This window comes from Chionomys nivalis, chromosome 12 (genome assembly GCF_950005125.1).
Source record: "Chionomys nivalis chromosome 12, mChiNiv1.1, whole genome shotgun sequence".
NCBI classification, from domain to species: Eukaryota; Metazoa; Chordata; class Mammalia; order Rodentia; family Cricetidae; genus Chionomys; species Chionomys nivalis.
Genome location: NC_080097.1, coordinates 19,718,269 through 19,739,815, shown reverse-complemented (window position 1 = coordinate 19,739,815; position 21,547 = coordinate 19,718,269). Strand labels below are relative to the sequence as shown.

Sequence of the window (21,547 nt, the reverse complement as noted above, 5' to 3'; positions counted from 1 at the left end):
TGAGCCAATAGAGAAACTTGGTATTTTTAAAGTAGCCTGAAAAAAAATCACGTTTCAAAAGTGAGCTGGTATCTTTATTTAAAACTATATCCCCCCAAAATGGACTTAATGCTTGTGATATGTCCTGGTAGAACTCTCTGGAAGAAGAAGAAGTTAAAAAAGAAAAGACAATGCTTTGCTATTAATTTGTGTCCTGGTGGCAGAGGGGGATTTTCCATTTCCGTGTGCTTTTCCTCTGCCACGTGCTGAACTGGCCTAAAGTCATTTCATAGACAATATAGCGAATGCATTTTGTGTAAATGCCCTTTTCCTTCTAAATCAATCAAGTGTCTTTTATTGAGTAGCTTCTGTTGCTAAGCACTGTGTAAAGTACGCGGGGTTATACAAAGAGGTCCAGGACTAGATGTTCCATTTCAGCTCACAATACAGTTAACAAGACTGAATTAATGGAAGCTTAAAAAGCAATGTATTGAACTCTTACGTTTTTGTGAACCTAGCCTTTAACAGCTGAGCCATGGATCTAATCTACACGGGGAGTAGAAAAAGATAGGATCTCCTGAGTAAATTGGGAACGTGGGGAGCATGGGAGATGGTAGAAGGGGAGGGGGAGGAAGAGAGGGAAGCAGAGAAAAATATATAGCTCAATAAACAAGGAGAGAAAGAAAGACTGAAACAAACAAACAGACGAAAAGCAATGAATTGCTTAGCAAGATGTGAACTGTTGGAATAACAAGAAGATTGTAAGGACTGAGATAAGGAAGCATCCATCCATGAATGAAGTAACAGGGCTGCCTGCTGAAGGACACTCTGAACAGCCAATGATTGAAGGACAGATTTCTTTAAGGAGACAATAACCTTTGGCAAGGCATCACAAACTGAGAAGTAGTGAGAAGCCTATTTCACTCACTGTTATTCCATATTTGTAAATATGAGTGATGAGTGAAACACTTCACTCTAGATTAATTGTGCCAGCCATGTAAATTTTCTTCCAAGGCAATGTATTATTCTGGATATAAAACCCATCACTCGAAAATCAATCTTTTCCTCAGCTTCTCATTTTTTCCGAAAAGTAAGTGCTCTTTTTTTAATGATAAGGAAGTTGGTATGTTAATTGTATTAAACTTGGTGTTATAGTTCATCTTGACTTCAAATTCACTATAGAGCCTAAGCTAGCTTTAAACTCCTGATGCTCCTGCTTCAGCTTTCCAAGTGCTGGGATTACAGGGGGGCAGGCGAACACCACCCCCACCTTCTAAATAATTTTTAATGTCATTAAGTAGAGTGAGAATTTTAGTATGTAATCTTAACTAAACAGATTAACTAAACAAAACAGACTTGATATTTGGAAATTCACAGCACCAAAAATTTAATACCACGATGAAAAAGGAAATATACATATTGTTAATGTGTTGGAATAAACTACTTTAAAAGTACTTTAAGCTTCTCAGGCATCTACAGATCCAGGCAGGGACTTACGATGTAGCTGAAAGGTAGCGTCATGAAGTCCATCGTGTACCCACATGCCTATGTGTTAGCACTGCCTGGGTTTAGTAAAACCACAGCAATTTTCCTTTGGCCAGCAACCAGACTTTTATGTAGGAACTACTCCTACACAAGTAAAAAAAAAACTTGGCTCCCTGGAACTTTATTAGGATTGTAATTTCCATGAAATGTCACCAAGACTATCATATTGTCACACAGTTATGTAGAGCGTGAGAACCGCAGAGGTCATCACTCAACCCTGTCCCATGACAGTGAGGACTCTAAGGAGTGGCTCTGCTTCACAGAATCCTCTGACTACCCTGGGTCCCTCTCTGACCCTCTTGTCTGTAGATATCCTCAGGTCCTCACGCTTGTCATGCTTTGGGGTCCTGCCAAGGGCTGTCAGGACTTGGGGATTGGAGCTTTCTGTGACTCTGAAGGTAAGGACACTGACTTCTACAGTCCCTGGAGCTCCCAGGAGGTCAGCTCATGAGGGAGCTGCTTAAACAAATGGATGAATGAAAAGTGACCATGGCCAACGGAAACCAGATTAAGGACCATCTTCATTCTATTTTCATGGGAAGTTTAATCCTTTGATTAAAATTGAGGTTTTGAAAAGTACTTAGTAAATGCCGATATAGGTAAGCCTTATATGAAAGCTGCAAGCCACCATTCTCCCTTTAGAGACAGAGGCTAGTATTCATAGAGCAGATTGCATGAAATCCCACAATAAGTGTGTTTTCCATACAAAATAAAGCACACGAGTTCTTCTTAGTTCTTAAGCATAGGCCTAAACACAGAGAAATAAATTAGACTCAGATGTTTCAATCTAAAAGTGAAGTTTTCTGCTTGTTAATGAAGATAGAATACGTGTTTCAGCGATCGGGGCCAGCATTTCTTTCCCTTATGTCAAATTAGACTCTCTTACTGGGTTTATTATCGAGTAGCCCTGGAGAGCGATTTTTCAAAACATCCCTCATGGGAAGCTACAGTTATTTCTGTGTAGAGTTGGTCATCATCTGATCCTAGAGGGAAGGATAAATTTGGTCATGTTCAAGTAGGGTCGAGAGACTGCTGTATGCTCACAATGAATAGCTAGATTTGGAGAAAGGCGCTAAAGTTGGCTTGTCATCTGTGAGTCAGGCTCAGGCCAGACCGCACCTCTAACGGTAGACATTGTGGTTTCTCCTAAAAGCAGTGGATCAGCCACTGTCCATCTTCCCAGAAAGAGGTGGATCTTGGAACTGCAAGTAAGACCCTGCTTGGTTCTCCACTCTGGAAAAGGATGATGTCTTCTGTATCGGATACCTCCCGGGGTCCAAGGGAAGATGCTCTAGTGGACACACCTGCTGAGCAGATTGACTGTCTTCCACAGATGGCATCAGGCTAGGAAGAAGACAGAAACTACCATTCAGCGACACCTTCAAGGATGTTGTCCTGGCCTTAGGACTGAGGACTCTATGGTGTAACTTGTAATTTTTTTTTTCCTGGAGAGTTCCCCTTTGTTTCCAGAAAATGCCAATCAATATGGTAAGAAACCACCACTTGCAATTCCTCTGGGGAAAAGAGATGAATCTATTCCGAGGCCAAGGTCTGGGTTGTTCTGGGAACCACCAGTGGAGAAGAGCTGTGCTGTATCCAGCACTCACCTCCCTGAAGTCATCAGCAGAGACGCGGCAGTGTGCCAAGGAGAGGCACCCATGCAAGAAGCAGAAAAAGAGCAGCCCGAGCCCAGGTGTGAAAGCTCCTTTGTCTAACCTCAGAAATTTCCTGAAGACACTCTGAAGTTGACTGATTGGTGTAGAGTAAGTAGGTAGGACTCAGAGTGTTATTTCTAGAACTTTAAAGGTAGATGTTACCTTATTTTACAGTCATGTGTATCTGAGGCTTCAACATTTAATTACATATTTTTGTAAGAAGTACCAGAGACTGTTCATTCATACTGGGGAGCATAGGACATCATCACTTGACAGATCATGTTCCAGAATACCCTGAATGAGTTCCTTACACAAGGGCAAGGGGAGTACCTCCCAGCAGACCTTGTGTGCAGGTCTTTGTGACCTGCTGAGTTTGTATGGAAAACCTAGACACTTTGGAGAGAAGATTCTAGTTGCTGGTTACCTCTTCAGATGGGCTTTGATGAGCAGATTAAAGTTTGCAAGAAAGACATCAAAGGTTTGCAAATGCAGTGTAGCATGAGGGTTGTGATGGGAGCTGATTCTCAGACGGTACCACATGGAGGCTGCGTTTGCTGAAGAATTGCCTATATTAGATTCCCCTTCGGGTCCAGCTCTTCTGCTTCGTGCCTGAGTTTGGGAGTAAGGCGTGGACCTAGTTCACTCTGGTTGAGTACGAGGGGCTCATTTAAGGATGGCTATGGTTTTGTGAGATGCTGTAGGACTGTTTTCCATAATCACATTGTGTGAGGGCAAAGAGCAGAGAGGAATTTCAAGACCAAGTTTCTTCTCCTAAGGGACTCAGTAAGCCTTTAGCTTTTGAAACTTAACATTTCAACAAAGAGTCTGGATGTGTGGGAGGAGGATGTTTTCCAGGGTCCCCAGAGTGAGATACTGGACTTTCCACTAACAAGCCATTTGGACGCTTGTTGGAAACAGAAAAGCATATAGCCGCTTTGTACTTCTGGGTTGGTGAATCAGGGCACAAAACCTTCACGCTGTAAACCTAAAGGGAAATCACAATACTCGATTGTATAGGGCAACCTCTAAACATGTGACTACTTCTTCCTTACGGTTATTAATTTAAATAAGAGGCCCAGGAAGCCTTGGACTAGCAGAAACCCTGGAACCTTTTTTTAAAAAAGGGAGGGGCACATTTCTTGGTGTTCTATGAAATTCTTGCACTACTTAGTGGAGACTAACTCCTAAATCTTCCCTATGAGATATTATTAAGGGAAATCTTTAAAAAACAATCTGGTTAATTTGTCAATTTGCACCTTCTTATTTTATACTTAATTCAACATATTTGGTAAATTCGATGTCTTCATAAATCATAAGGCACTGTCATCTGTGCTATGTTATTCATGCCTCACAACACTGATGGATAACACTTGATGGACAGCGCTTGACTACTTGACCTATTTAATATATAAGAACACCAAGAGTCACAGCAATGAAATGCTATCACTATATAAATGGTTTTATGATGGATTAAATGTAAATAGCAGGTATTTAAGATGGTAATTTTCCAGTGAGGAAAACTGCCAAACACTACTCTAACCAAGTGACCAAGGTCGTCATCACCAATGAGGAAACAGATAAACGTTATGGATCTCCTGATACTATGCAATAAAGGACACATATCTGTTCTGTGGGATTGTGGCCAAAAACACATGGCCCTAATTAAAGGGTATTCTATTAAAGATTGTCTAGAAATACACAGACTATCAAGGCCATATAAAATAAAAATACCAAAGGACTCCCACAATTGCCACAGAGTTGGCTCAGCAATTAACAGTAAGTTTTGCTCTTACAGGGTATCCTGTGTCTTCTTCTGGCCTCTGAAGGCATCCACACACACAGTGTATAGAGGTATACAAACACATACGTATGTAAATATAAATAAATCCTAAGAGCAAAAAGAAATTGTCAGGTGGAAGAAGACAAAGAAATCATGGTGGTTAAACTCAGTTTGAGAACAAAATTCTGTCCTCTGTGAGGACATTGGCAAGACATGTAATAAAGTGCTGTTTGGTTTCAGTCAACTTGGTACAAGCAGGGCCGTCTGGGGAGAGGGAAGCCCATGACTCTGTCAGATTGGCCTGATATGGTGAGGCAATGACAAATTGAGTTGGTTGTTAATGATGTGGGAGGGTCCAGCCCATTTTGGACAGTGGCACCCCTGGGCAGGTGGTCCAGGTTTGTATAAGTCAGCAAGATGAGCAAGTTACAAAAAAACAAGCCAGCGAGCAGGGTTCCTCCGTGTTCTTGCCTTCAGTCGTCTCTGTGTCCAGGTTCCCGCGGCCATGATTTCCCTTAACAATGGCCTGCGATGGGAACGTGTAAGACGAAAGCTTTACTCCTAATGTTGCGTTGGGTGATGGTGTTTCGTCACAGTCATAGAAAGCAAACTAGAAGGATCAGGCAAGGGTGTTAGCACTGTCAGATGCTGACATTTGGCGAAACTGAGAAAGATACACGCGGGAGAACAAATGTACTGCATTTTTATACAAGCAATCACACTTAAAAATGAGAGGCAAAATAAACAATACCTTTTCTTCTAACAAAGACAGCTTTTATCTTCAATTGTAATTCATATACACTTCAAAACTGAGTGGTTAATCTGCAGAAATAAGGCATTATTTATTTAGATAAAAGATCCATTAATCATAATTGTCCTGATGCTTCTTCTGGCCTCTTCTGTGTCCTCCCGGAAGATTCCAAGGAGGGAAGGAATTTGGAGAGATCAGATTTTGAATCTCAGTTCTTCCATTTTCCAGCTAGATTCTCACCTTCTCTGAAATAGTGACATCTGAGGGCATGTGGGTCGTTTGGGGATGGAGAACATCAATGAGAACTAAGCCCTCAGTACAATGGTGGGTTCAGGTTTCAGGTTCCTATCTATCATCCACTCCAACTAGAAATGAGGGAGGCCAGTGAGATGGCTCAGTGAGTCATAGGCCTGGTGACCCGTGTTGAGTCCCCAGAACCCACATAAGGTGGATAAAGAGAACAGACCCAGCAAAGGTTTCTTCTGACCTCTGCCCGGATGCGGGAACATGAGCACCCTGCCCCCGCCCTCCAGTATACACAGACATACAGTTACACATTTAAAAAAAAAAAAATTAAAAGTGAGGTGAGAAAAGTACCCCTGTGGACAAGCTCACCCTTTCCTCAAATGGCAGTTAGACAGATATTTCAAGCAATTTAAGTGGACTCATTGACTCAGAAACTGCTTAGAAGATGCGCATTACGGGTTCATCAGGGAAAGAACACTATTTACACAAATTCTCCAGGGGTATTTGGAAGATGGCAAGTGACTTACAGTTATACACTTGCCATGGAAAACATCTCAGCTGTCACCACCACATCTGCACTCAGTTGTGTTCTGTCCTCTAATGAAGGAGAGAGAGAGGAGGGCTAAAGAGGCTCGGTCCAAAGCAGCACCACCCCCATAGCAGGGGGCAGAAAGGAAACCAGGATTGCAAGAAGGGTCCAGGGAGGCCTGCCCCGAGTGGGAGGAGAAGGCATTAAATACTTGGAAAGTCTCTTCAAAGAACAATTAAAAACAAGCTCCCGTGGTGGGAGGTGAGACTGCTGGGCAGCTCCTGCTTGCTTTCCCCAGGGTGAGATTCCCAGGCTTCTGGGTCTGCTGGAGCACCCTTGGCAGTACACACTAGTAGGCCGGTTCCTTTTCCATTTGCGGGGACTCAGAATCCTGCTTGGGAGCACCCGGGGTGAAGAACAGCTGCCCCTCCTGAAGCTGCAAAGGATTTCAAGTCAGCAGGTGGGGGTTGGAGGTTTGCGAAAATAGCAGGCTGAAGTTCACTTCGTGGACAGGCCTTGGCCACGGTGGCTCTTCATTTCCAGTGTTCTACTGCTGAGCTCCCGAGGGCTTGTTGCAGATGACTTAATAAACAAACACATACTAAGTTGCGTCCTGGGGATAAATGATGAGGCTGCGTGACTCTGGAGTCAGGTGTCAGAGGTAAGAAGCGAGCTGCAGCTGAGGACTTAGTAGAATAAACTAAATTCCAGGATACTCCCATTCTTGGCCAGAAGATCGAAGATAAATCCACCAACCAGGCACAAGTTTTCAGGCATCAAATTAATAAATTTAAAGAGTTATTGTGAACCAAGGACCACAAACAATCTTACAGAGCAGCCAACGTTCTTTAGGATGATGTGAAAAGATGGAATGGATATTTTGGAGATCTGGTATGATCTATAAAATGACTTCAATGTTTTAATAGTTCAATAATAAAATCCCAAATAACCATTTATTTGATCATCTCCTATACGTGTTTTATGTGCTTACTTTGAGCCAGAACTATACACAAGCCAGGATTTCAGTAGTTTATGGTAAATATTTTTCATGACCTCATAGTTTACCCTTTGTAAGAAAGGTTCTTACCAATATGAACACCAAGAGAACTCTTTCCCAATCCAAGAGCCAATCCTTAAATTTCATCTGAGTGACAATCCTGAGCACATGTGGACAGGATCTTGGTGAGGTGCAGGGGTAGCGACCCATTCCACGAATGTGTGAGTCATCAAGAGTGGGTTCTCACAGCAGCTTCGTCTGCACTGAGCAGCAGAAATGGAGGCTGCACATCCCCATCACACACATGGAACACAAGGATGCTAACATCCCTCTGTGAGGTCAATCCCTGGTGAGAACCTGGGAGGAGAAGGCAGCATCAGAAAGCAGGGACCCTACCATGACGATTGAATTCAATTGGTTAACATACAAGTCCAAGTTGACTGATGAAAAAGCATGTCCTAGCTCAGAGAAGCTATAACTGGAAGAGAAGAACGAGGGAAATGATATTTGAGAAAAACAAATTAGAGGTTGAAAGTCAGGAGAAAATGTAAATGTTATGGAAGGAAGGGGAAGCTCCCTCCTTTTCCTTCATTATCTCATCCAAGTGTGACTTGGTGATGTTTCTGGTATAAACTGACCTCTTTTGGGGATCACACCCTCTAATTCCTGAGCCCAGCATACATAGCTTCAGTTCCTAAGTAACAGTCTCTGTCTCTTTCTGTCTCTATCTCTGTCTTTCTCTCTTTCTGTGTGTGTGTGTGTGTGTATGTGTATGTTGTAGGCACATGAGTGCATACAGAGTCCAGATAAAGACACTTCATGTGTCTTTCTTTAATTCTGTCCCTAGCCTCACCTTGAGACCAGGTCTCTTACTGATCTAGAAGCTTGCCCTTTTGGCTGTGCTGTCTGGCCAGGGTGGTCTCTAGGTCAGCTCCATCTCCGATGATGGTGATCCCTGTGATATAAGCTGTACACGGCGCTGTTGTGTACTGCTAGGGATTTGAACTCAGGTCATCATGCTTGCAGAGCAACAGCTTGCATCCACTGACTCATCTTTCCAGCCCCAGGACTTGTTTCTCATGACGTCTCTGGGAGGCATTTACTATGATTCTTCCCTACCTTTATTATTAAACTTACCTGTCTGGATTTTCAGCTTCTCACAGTAGTTTTCCAGACCATACCACACTTCATTGTCACTGCTGAGGGCCTGATATTACCTTGCCCTGCTCACTGTACCCTCACAGAGATGCCTCCCTCCTCCTTGCCCTCATCTAACCCACAGATGTGCCCAGATCCTTCAAATGTTCTCCAGGTCACTTTCTGCTCCATGGTGAGGAAAACTGGACATAGTTGAGAACGAGCCCTTCTTTTCCCTCCCAAATACAAATCCTGCTCTCACGTTCCTTATCCTGGTGACTAGCTCACTGAAGGCTCCACCCAGTAACTCAGGTTAAGCCCTGGGCTTGGTACGCCCACCCTTCCCTCTCCTTTGCTGATCACAGGCGAACTTTAATATCCCCCAAACCTCAGTTTTCAGCTCCACCTTTTCTTGTGTCTCAGTTTAGATCCTGCTTATTGCCTTGATTTGGAATTTTAAGTAATAGTTTCCCATGTAACTTTTCGGCCATGATTCTTACATGCTGATAATTGATTATCCACACATCAGCCAGGGTGACTATTTAAAAATTCAAATCTAGTCTAATTACTTCTATACTTAAAGGCCCCTCGTCACTGGTAACTCATTGTTTAATAAGTTTGTGTACTACAGCATACCTGATGTGACCCACATCCTACAGAACTGCTACCCTCTTCCCCACCTGCTGCCGCAACCATGGCCTAGGTAAAAGCTCACATACTGGAGGAACAGTTCAAGTATAAGACCATACAGGATTTCACCATGGCTCAGAAGATAGCCTCAGATGGCCATGAGTAATTAGGTTTCCTGTTTCATTTTCCATCATCAGCATACAACTTGATTTATACATTGGGCGGAGTGTTGCCATCATTGGCTGTTCTTTTGATAGCCTATCTTATTTGTACCAGCTGTTGAGGTTCCTTGTGTTGATCTCATATCACATCTGATGCTTGTTCCCATGAGCAAAGAAGCCTGCCTTATGTTCTGACACAATGGAAGCGGTTAGTGTCACAACTCTAGGATGTGAGGGTCTCTAGCGATAGCACATGTCCGGAATCCCAGCCTTTGATGATGGAAGAAGTATGGAAAATTTCCATCTCCTTCTCCTTTGCAGGCTTTATAACTCTGCCAAGTTTGAGGCTCATTGGGATATTTACAAGCTCAATTTTGAGCTGTAGAGGAAAATAAATGCTCACTTCTTCAGCTGGGAGTTTATCAAGAGCATTCAAATATGGCAGAGTGGTGAGGGAGACAAAACACTGTATCCCCCCCTTCAAGCTTTTCCAGGAGCAAGGAGTATTGGTCAGGGACATATTCCTACACCTATCTGGGACCCAATTTCCTCATCTGTTCAACAAGATCCTTGGCCGATGACTAAACATACTTACAACACAAAAGCAAATAGACACAAACGATTATTTTACAGCTGGGTGACCATAGAACGCTTCCTTTTTATGTCAGACTAGAAGCCAAAGCAGCTTTTTTTTTTGTACTTTTTGAAATGAAGAAATTTTAGTTTGTTGCCAACAAGAGAAGTTATGGACATTTTACAATAGATACTGAAAAAAAGATTAGGATTCTTACTTTTCTCGCTAATGGATCTTGCTGATTAATCCCATTTCCTAAGTCCGGACCATCTACCAAAGAGATGAAGGGGGAGCCTTCTCTTCTGCCTGCTTCAAACAGATTTTAGCGGGAGAAAAAGAATGTGAAGTTACTTATGACTCTGAAGTTTGTGTTCCAGAATTATCAGTTTGAAGTTTATAACCAACTTGTGTCTGGTTCCTAGGTAGACAGACTTTGGGGCACCTTGAGACAGAGAAAGGACAGGTGCATGGCAGGTGACCTAGAGGGGTGATTTTTTTTTCTATAAAGAGTGTTTCCAAGTCATTGCAATATCCCCAGTCCCTCCACACTTCTCAGAAGAATGTGGATACTTTCTCTTTCCTTCCAGAAACATAGCAGATGTATAAAGTTTGGACTTGGATCAAGTAAGCCAATATTTCAGTCTCATCCAAATAGGAAATCATGATATTCTCTGGGTAACTGTGTTTTCTGAGTAAACCACACCTTGTGAATTGAGGATGGAAATATGTATGAATAAAAACCTCGATGTGGAAACAAGTACACAGAACCTATACGGGTGTACATATGGAAAAGGCAGATTAGAAAACGGAAATGAAAAGAAAAAGTCCATCCGCCACTATTTGTGGGAAGCATCCAAAGCAGCAAAGGAAGTTTTAACATTAAATGTTATGCTAGAATAAAAGTTAATGAGTTGGACGTTTAACTCAAGAAGTGATGTGTAAAACACAGCATAAAGCAAGGCAAGAAGAAACAAAAGAACAGAAATTATTGAAAATATATTTGCTGCCTTAGAGAAAAAAAATACCTGATCAACAGATTATTCTTGAAAAGCTAATAAAATAGATAAATCTTTGGTCAGATTTCTCAAGGAACAAAAATATTAGAAATATAAGAGAGGGGCCATATCTGTTGATGCAGCCTAGAGAGAAATAATAATAAGAGGCTGAGTAATTTTGTGTTCATAAATCTGCATACTTGAGTGAATAGGCAATTTCCTGGAGAAAATGGCTTATCAAAACCAACTTGTAAAAAATATAATACAGCTGAGTTGTACACACACACACACAAAACCAGGCACTGGCCAGACTATTTTGTAAATTCTCCCACATATCCCATGAGCTGGATCATCCTTTTCATATCTAACTGCTTCACTCAAAGCAAGACAACTCCTTAATGTTTAATTAGGATACATGTAAAACTTGAGACATCTGAGGTAGAGGAATATGACACCAAAAAGAGCAAATGTACTTCAATATCCTTTGCCCCCAGAAATATAAACTTCCCCTAAAAGCCAAGCCTAGCAAAGGATTTACTTCACTGTAGTTCCACATTCTAGATAAAAAAAGAAAAGTCATGTGATGATCCTAATGTTTATAGGAACAAAAGGGGGACAGACTTTAGTTGCTTCTGAGATGGTGAACAGTCTTGGAAAACCAGAAATGAGACAAATGTTAGTTGTCAGAACCCTGACTGCTCTTAGGGCTGATCAGAGTGGGGGAGTTGATTGAGGGAGGGATATGGGAGGTGGTGGCGGAGAAGAGACAGAAATCTTTAATAAATAAATAAATTAATTTAAAAAAAAGAAAAAAAAACAAAAAAAACCAAATATTTTCAAATAACTCAGAAATGATACCACACAATTATGGAAAAAGCTTAAACTATGCCCTTAAAATATGGAAATATGAAGCATTCAACAGTTGCCCATGAACCCCTCAAGATGGAGTCTCTTTTACCACAACATAGGGCAGTGAATAAATATCGAAAAAAGAGGAAACTGTTATCATTATGGATGGCAGGATTGAAAGAGAATCAGCAGAAAACTGGAAAAAATGAGCAGTTTAGAGAGTGTTGACATTTGAATATGATTTAAAACTCAGAAGGTACAATTCAAATAACAATGAATAACAACAAAAATATAAGTCATTCAGAAACAAACATAACAAAAGTATATAGAGCCCTTTCAGAAATAATTGCAACATCATAGAAAGATATTAAGGACATTATATTTCCTATGGAATATGTGTCTAGGATGAGAAAGATAATTCAAAAAATAATGTGAATTCTCATGCTGTAGTCACAACAATCCAGTGAAAGCTTGACACAGGATGTTATTCATTACATTGCAAACAAGCACTGGAACAAATGCTTGCTTTGTTATCTCTTCCACTTAAAATAGTATTCACAAGAGCCAAATTGGATTGTGTTCACTTTTTGATAAATATTTGTATTCATTCTTTGTAAATTTTATGGAGTATATTTGATAATACTCCTAACTCCTCTTGAATTCTTCTAAATCATCCCCCACTTCCTTTCCCTCAAATTTCTGTTCTCGCTTGTTTAATATTTTTTAATTCCAATTTGTACTGGTTATAGCCTAATGGGTATGGGTCCATCTATTGGAACAGATCAACCTATCAGGAGCCATTCCCTTCAAAAATCTGATTCTCCCCCAGAAGTCATCAACTGTCTACAATTCCTGAATTAGGGGTGGGGGAGGGTTCATAAATGCTTTCCCACCCCATGGTAGAGTGTTGACTGGCTTGAGCTTGTGCAGGTCTTGTGCCGGCAGCCATGGCTGCTGTGAGGTCATTAATACAGCAGCCCCATCATGACCAGAAGTCATTGTTCCAGCCCTTCCTATCCTCTGGTTATTACATCCTTTCTCTCTCTCTCTCTCTCTCTCTCTCTCTCTCTCTCTCTCTCTCTCTCTCTCTCTCTCTCTCCCTCTCTCCCTCCCTCCCTCCCTCCCTCTCTCTCTCTCTCTCTCTCTCTCTCTCTCTTTCTTTAATGGTCCCTGAGGTTTGAGGTGGAAATGTGATTGAGATGTCCCATAAGCAGCTGTTTACTCCAATAACATCCATGCCACTGTTGCACCCATGACATTTCTTGCTAGGCTGGTCATTATCGTAGCTCACAGGCTTTACAGCTGGATAAGAACATTGGTGCAAAAATACTCAATAAAATACTAGCAAATTGAATCCAAGAACACGTCAGAAAAACCATCAACTGTGACCAACTAGGCTAAATCCCAGAAATGCAGGGGTGGTTCAACATAAGAAAATTTGTCAATGTAATCCACCATGTAAGTAAACTGGAAAAAACCAACAACACATGATCATCTCATTAGAAGCTGAAAAAGTCTTTGACAAAATACAACATCCCTTCATGATAAAGGTTTTGGAGATAGCAGGGATACAAGGAACATACCTAAACATAATAAAGGCAATATACAGCAAGCCAACAGCCAACATCAAACTAAATGGAGAGAAACTCAAAGTGATCCCACTGAATTCAGGAACAAAATAAGGTTGTCCACTCTCTCCATAGCTATTCAATATAGTCTTCCATTTTTAAACATGACTCATTTTCCCTTCCCTTTGTCTCATTGGCATCAGAATAATACTTTCTGCCCATTATTCCCTTTTGCTCAGTTCTTTATCCTCACTCCATTTGTTAATTGTCCATATTCTGCTACCTCTTCTACCCTATTCTTCCCAGTTTCTCAGTATACTCGTTGTCTCTTCCAGCTTCCCTAGTTTTTCCTCTAGAAAAACATTCTAACATTCACCCTTCTACATCTTTCCCACTTCTCACCATATGACATCACCCAGACCATCATTCTTACAAAGAAATAGTCAAGCTCCCGGGGCAGTAGATGAGCACAACAGGTAAAAACCATCATCAGAATGCAGGGCTGTGCTCCTGCAATCTCCCAGCTTCCTCCTCTCTTGGCAAATGCATTTCTTTTATTTCTTTTATTTCTTTTTGTGTGTGTAGGCATATAACATTTCAGATAACACTCCAGAGATTAATTATCATGAATTAGACCAATTCAGTTTTTACTGCTATGTTTTTTATTATTTTAGAATTAAATATTGGCTTAGTTACAAATCCATAAACTCTCACCAGAATTCTGTATAAAACTTCCAGGAAGACTGGTATACAGATAATTAGGTCCTCATGGGTACTTAAGAGAATTCTCATTATCTCTGTGTCCTGACTGATCAGTTTGGAGAACAGTCTTTATCTTTGTGTATTTAGTGCCTAACGTGGTTCCTCATGGCAGTCACTTTAGACTCAAATATTAGTTTCCATTCAAAATATCTTTTGGGGGTCTGCAAATCTCTAACCTAGAGTAGAGCATATACATATGCCTACCTATTTCCATAACTACAACAGAGTATAAGTCTTGCATATAAAATATTAGCATGACTAAATTATTTCTTGGTATTTGCAAGCCATTTGGAATGTTGATTGTTCTGTTCTTGCTATTCATATTAAAAACTCTCTGGGAAAGGGAACTTAATGAGTATATTGGTGGAAAACCCAAGAATAAGGATATAAATCCTCCCAAATTTTCTGGAGCTTTTCAAACAAATTGGAAGAGGTAAAGGAAAATGATCTATTATACCATATAGTATGAATTTATCTTTTCTAACATGAACAAATGATATGAGCAGAAAAAAATTATTGGAGTGGCTTCCAGAGCCTTCTATGTTTGTATAATTCACTTAGGGAACCAGCTGGCTCAGAGTTCCCTACTAGATACAAGTAGACATATCTTTCTAGCTATGTCTTCCCTAAAGACAAAGCATCTTAGCAGTAAAGTTCACTGGAGACTCACTCACCCACTGTTAACTGCTGGAGTCAGCAGCAAATCAGAAACACAACAACTATTGTCTTAACTTGATTTTTTTCAACAAAAACATAACTTAGGAATCAGGAAAAGAAATACATTTTATGCTATAGTTTAGGACTTTTAAATAATTCAGAATTACACACAGCAGGACTTGTGGTAATGATGCCAGATCTCTAAAAGCTCACCCCAGGCAGGATCTGGTTACAAAGCTTGACAATTTGTTTTGGTTCCTTTCTAAAGAATTTACTGAAATGTTTGTGCAGAGATTCATACAATGAGAAAAGAGAACAGGTGAGGTACCCATGAAGAGGGATTTATAGCAGCCGAAAGCATTCATTTGACCCTCTGAATAATACACATGATCATTATAGCACAATTAAAAGAATGAAACACACACTGTATGAAATGGTGGATTCCAAAGCCAACCTTGCCCATAATTATACTGAAGACCATTCCAGACCCTTGGTGCTCTTCCCCTCACATGGCTGTTACAGTTTGGATCTCACAGGTTAGTCACCAGGTCTAGGTGTAGACACAGATGATTCAGGAGCAAGAGGACAGATAAGCGACACGAAGAACCATGCATGGCCTTTGGTGTCAGGCAGACTTCAATAAAAACAACTCTTTTTTTGAAGTCTTTAGTCCTGAAATAGAGGTAAGAATACCCATTTTATAGACTTTTTGAGATTAAGGAAATCAAACACATGAAGACCTAGAAAACTGGGGAAGCTTAGCTTAGCATTGTGAATATTGTCCAGTATGCCACCAGTAAGTTCACAGCTCAGTCACCTGGCTAAGATATCATCCATTTATTCAAACAGTAATCACTGAGCACTGCTGTGGCCTCAATATGAAATGTCGTCTGTAGGCCTATGCATTTGAAGAGTTGGTGTTGTTGCTTCAAAATGTTACAGAACTTGCTAGAAGTGGGTCACGGGGGGGAGGGGAGCAGGTGGGGGGAGTGGGTGGGACACCCTGTTTTATAGCTCAGCCCCATTTCCTAGACATTCATTGCTTCCTGTGTGTGGATGCAATGTGTCCAGCTGTCTGGAGTTCCTGTTGTTTTACATTCCCTGCCATGGAAGACTATGTGCTTTCAAACTGTAAGCCAAGACTCAACCCTTTGTCCCTTCTAGCACCTCTTGTCAGGTAACAGTAATAAGAAAAGTCACCCCTTTTGGCATCTGCCAGAAGCCACCCAGAGTGTTCAGTGCTAAAATTGGTTTCAGAATGTTCCTAAGGTGGAAGGAAATAAGAATAAAGGAAATATATTATTTTGTTTGATGAAAAAAGTTTGCCTTTATTAAAAGAGAAGTGGGGGGTTAAGGTTAAGGGAAAGAAAGGGGCATGAGCGCATAGGATTCTCAAGAGATTCAGGAAGGTATGAAATTGACTAAGAAGTTAATTCCATACCAGACGCAGTCAACGACTCCTGTTTCCTTAGAACGAATGAAAAAAAAAATGCAGTCTGCAATGGGAAGGAACAAGCAATAGGCTTTCCATTCCACACATGAGCAACTAATTACCAACCTCTTCCCAGCCATTTAAGTGCTAATGCAGGTTTTCTTAGGTTGCTCAGACCCCAGTGCTACACAAAGAGACCAGAAAGGAAAGAAAGCAAAGGGCTGTGGCCATGTCCCTCCCTTGTAGTGCAGGAAAATAGTTTCATTTTTTTTTCCGTTTTCATTTCCACTATAGAATTTCTTAAAAGACAAAAGTTTAGTTTAAATAAAAATGTGTGTGTGTCTACCCAAACAGCCAGAAATTCCACTTGTTAAAGGTTTCTTTAGGGTATGTATGTGTTCATGAATGTGTAGGTACATGCATGTGTGGATGTGGAGGCTAGAGGGGCACATGACGTGTCTTCCTCTATCACACACCACCTTGGTTCCTTGAGACAAGGTCTGTTACTAAACTGGAAGTCACCATTCACCTAGACTGGCAGACCAACTCTGCTGGATGTGACTGGCTCTGTCCCCAGGGTTACAGATGTGTACAGCCATGCCTGGCTCCTGGCCCTGACTGTCTCTGTCCCCAGAGTTACAGATGTGTACAGTCATGCCTGGCTCCTAGACCTGACTATCTCTGTCCCCAGGGTTACAGATGTGTACAGCCATGCCTGGCTCATAGACCTGGCTGTTTCTGTCCCCAGGGTTACAGATGTGTACAGCTATGCCTGATTGTTCACACAGGTGCTAGAATCTGAACAAAGGTTCTCCTCCTTATCCAGTAAGCCATCTCCAAAGTCCAAAGTTTCCTCTTTAAGAGCTATGATCCAATGCTACAATTAACTATAAACTGTATGGGCCAATGCAGCTTTACTGTGACTTAACACATTGTGTTCTTCATACTTCTCTTAGCCAGAATCTAAGAGGAAAGCTTTCTTTAGAGAGAATAGGCTTTATTTTCTATGGAAGCATAGAAAAGCTGAAGCTCTAGAACCTCGAGGTGGAATAAGAACCTTTAAAGGCATCCACACTCCAATACTAAGGACCCATGAATAAGCTACTTCACATGGCAAAACAACTTTTGCAGACATGGTTTTGAGAATGGGGAGACTATCCTAAGTTACATAAGTTATTCTAGGGTTACTTGAATCCTTAAAAATGGAGAACCTTTTTCAACCGTGACCAGAAAAAGAAAAGCAGCTATTGGGGAGGGGCCAGGAGGTGTAGTATCACTGGGCCTAGAGACTGCGGAAGAAGGCCATGAGCTAAAAAATTTGTCACTCTCTAGAAGCTGGGAAAGGCAAGAAGATGGATTCTTCCTACAGCCTTAGAAGGGATGTAGTTACGTCTTGACTATATGCCAGCAAATCATTATTAAAATAAATAAGTAAATAAACAAAAATTGTCAAAATTAATTGGATAAGAAATAGAAAACTCAGGCACCGGAGGATATTGGGCAGGGAGGGAGACGAGTCAATGCAGAGAAGTGGGAAGACAATCAGTTCAAAGCCCCAGATTGGTTCCGAGGCTCCACGGCATGGGGACCATGATGCTGTCAGTAGGCAACAGTGGGAAGCTAGGGTTGTGACACTAGGGATCAGGTATGTTTGTTTGCCCAGTTAAAAAGAGCAAAACAAAGTCCCACTCTGGGTGTTTCTTCTCTAACCCTGTCATCATCACATTAATGTTTATCAATCATCACCCTCTAACTTCTGATGCATGGGGTCTCACCACACTTGTCATTCTTTAGTCCACGTGAGAGCTGCAGTTCCTATTCCACATTAAAATGTGAGGTCCGAAAACAAAGGACCCACAGATGCTCATACATCACTGCCTCCTTGGTCTCACTGTAGAAATAACAGGGCCCTTTTCCAACTGCCTGCTTAGCCTGCATCGCTTGAGGCTCTACTGTCTTACCTGTGTGCCTACAGGTGTGACCCATAATGCATCTGTGCTGTGGAGGCAGGGACTGTGTTGTCTAGTCCTTTGTAGTCAAGGAATTGATTTTTTTTACAGTAGCTAAATGATTTATTAAAGTTCATTTGGCTTTGTTCATTGGGTTAACCTTAGTTTTCAGATATGTGCCCCAGAGAGACTTGACTTTGAACAAGATTATGGAACAATTTGAGAGTCACCATAGAAAGGATAAGAAAAATATCTGGTTTTATTCAGTGACTCTGCTTGATATACAAAGTCCTGAAAATTGCAAGAAAATTGGTCTTAAGGGGAGCCAAAGGCCGGTGGACTGGTCCAGCCAAAGGTCATTTATAAAAAGAATGGGTGGAGATGGACGACACACTGGGATTAATGACTTTAAGTCGAAAAGTTTTGGGGTTTTGATTTTTCCTTTTTGTTTTCCTTAGGCACCTTCCTTCCCCAGCAGGCTCATCTGAAAGCGGATAGGATCTTGACAAATCCTCTTATGTTTCATGTGTTTCGATATCTCTCCTTCTCTCCTCCCAAGACATAGCTCTACACTGATGAAACCAGGCAGAGAGATTTATGAGCCTGAGTTCTTCCACGTGCCAGCTGATCCAGGGGAGGCATAAAGGTTTCCTCCTTCATCAGCTTCCTCCTTTGTTTACCTGGAGCACGATGTCTGTCTCTCCTAGCATGATGCAGGAAGCCCCCCATAGGCCATTAAAACATGCCCACGGGAGTCAGATGTATATGTGAGACTTGCGTTTTTTGCCCTTTCTTTCTCCATCCTTTTTCTCCATTTTCTCTGTCTTTTGATTGGTGTCTCCTATTTGCCCTTGGACTGTGGGTCTGACATCTCCCTTAATTCACTTCTTGGCCTGTGTCTCTTCTAATACCCAGAGGCTGAATGGGACTTCCGAAACTGCTCCTCCCCTTGCTTCCTAGACAGGACTTGACACTCATTGCTGGCTTCCCAGCCGAGGAGCCGCCTGTCTCGAGTTTCAGTCTCATTTACTCAGCATGTGACGGGCTGCGTGTGCAACGATGCCTCTGCTTCCTGTCTGTTTTAACCTTCTGCGGTAATGAAGGGTGGAGTGCTCATCACTGAAAGTCCATCTTCTTTCCTTTTACGAAACTTTCTCCTTATAATGAGAATATCAAAGGGCAGTGGCCAACAGCTGGGTACATAGTGTTTAGCCAGTATAGCATCTGAGAACTCCAGGATGATGTCCACAACGATGTGGCTGCACCTCACACAACTGCACTTTGTGCCTAGCCATGGTGAAACTGCTTCTAAAGAATTATGTTTTACATCCTTTATTTACTTGCTTGTTGTTAAGGTCACCGAGGGTGTGTACCATATGAGGAGAAATCACATTGCCAGATCGACGAGTGGAATGAACATGCTCATTCCATCCTTTTCCTCCAAAAACCATTTAAGTTTTGTTTTTATCCTTGGACCAAGGACACAACACATGATAAATTGATAAGAACAAATAATACACTTGATCACAGCCAAAAGGCCAAGAAGTCAAGCATGCACTTCATTTTTCCCAAAGGTAGCTCCAGCCCTCATTCTCTCCTGGGTCCTGCTCTGTTTGCCACTTTGGGGGTTAAGTTGGTTGCTAAGCTTATAGGTATTTCTTCATTTTAACTCTCTCAGAAATAAACGCTACCACTTGTATGTGGTGGTATACACCTTTAATCCCAGCACTTGACAGAGGCAGGCAAGTCTCTGATTTCAAGGCCAACCTGGTCTACAGAGTGTGTTCCAAGAAAGCCACGACTACACAAAGGAACTCTGTCTCAAAAACAAAATTGAACAGAAAAGAAAGGGAAAAGAAAGAAAATGCTACCATTACACCCATGTTTGGGTAGCTGGGATTAAGATTTCCTACCTCAGAAGTCACATCCAGCCCTTTGGAGATTCATATACCATGAGCATTTGATGAACATCAACTAAACACTGCTGAACACTGGCAGAAATCCAAAGATGAATCATACATAAAGCATTTCTTCTTGAAGTTTATACTTCTAAACAATAACAACAGATCAGCCATTTACTAAGACCCTTCATGCTAGGAAGTATACTGTTACATACATATTATTTATCTCATTGACTTAACAGTTGGATAACGTAAGTCATTTTTCTCTAGCCTTTGGCAGTGATATATACTTATTTGGAAAGCAAGCTTGGGATTAAGCTCCACAAAAGTGGGACTGGTGTCTGCCGAGGCTTCTGTGCCAAACAGAGCGCCAAGGAACGCTGCACATGATGACCTGTCTTCATTTTAAAGATAAGGAATGAGGATCAGCCAGGTTTAAAGAATTTACAGAGACAGCTTAGCTAATAAGACACAGAAACAGTATTCGAAACTGAGGGCTGGTGGACTCACAGCTGTGTGAATCTTTCTACCACCTCCCAGAGCTGCCCTATACAACTGTGACACAGCTTGGAGCAAGGTTCGTGGTAGGAACTCTGCGTGTCATAGTGTTGGAGAAAAGGAGAGAGTTGGCTGTCTGGAGTTGGTCAGGTACAAAAAGAAATACAAGAAGGAGGTACAGGGTGAGCAATATGACAATTATGACCGTGGTACATAAATTCAGGAAAATACTGTTAGTCTCCGAAAGTGAATGCGGCACTGATGTGCTCTGTGCGTGGTGAGTGAGTGTAGAGGTAACTGGAATCTCTCAAGCAAGAAGCAGAGAAGCATGGATGAACGTTGAAGACGTGTAATCCATGAAATAAGCCAGATATAGAACAACATGTATTTCATGACTTCGCTTCCCTGAGGTGCTCACAGATGACAAAGCTGTAGAGACAGAAAGTAGAACAGAGGTTACCAAGGGCTGACCAAAGCTCTGGAAATAGATCATGGTAACGGCTGCAGCAATGTTGTGAGAGGCCTAATGTCACTGAACGGCACACTTAAATTGGAGGAACTGATAAATTTTATGTTAGGAATATTATGACGAAAAACTTAAAAAATTATTTAAACTATTTCTCAAAAGCTTTATATTCTCATTTTATAAATGCAGAAGCATTTAACACGAAGGCCGCCGGCCTGAGATGACTCCCGGGCCCTCAAAATACACTGGTGTTAATCAAAATGTCCTATGCATGCAAAATATATATTGGGTTTTGAAAGTTTACTAGTGAGTGTGTAAAATATTTCATTAATGATGTTTTATATTGGTAACAGTAAAAAGTGATGGCATTTCGGATATGCTAAGCCAATAAAATACATCATTATTTTTTAATAAAGGAAAAGGCAGAGAAAAGAGGCAGGGAAGAGGTTGAGATTGAGGGTTGGAGTGGGGATGGGAGAAGAGATC

The 21,547-nt window shown here is 41.4% G+C and overlaps 1 protein-coding gene and 1 non-coding gene across 2 annotated transcripts in view; both read right to left on the bottom strand.

The window, feature by feature from the left end:
- Klf12 (KLF transcription factor 12) overlaps positions 1-21,547 on the bottom strand; it is a 545,932-nt gene that overhangs the window by 55,165 nt on the left and 469,220 nt on the right. The window lies entirely within an intron of this gene.
- LOC130885372 (U2 spliceosomal RNA) lies at positions 19,559-19,746 on the bottom strand. The gene has a single exon (XR_009058142.1). It is a non-coding gene; the product is annotated as a U2 spliceosomal RNA (small nuclear RNA).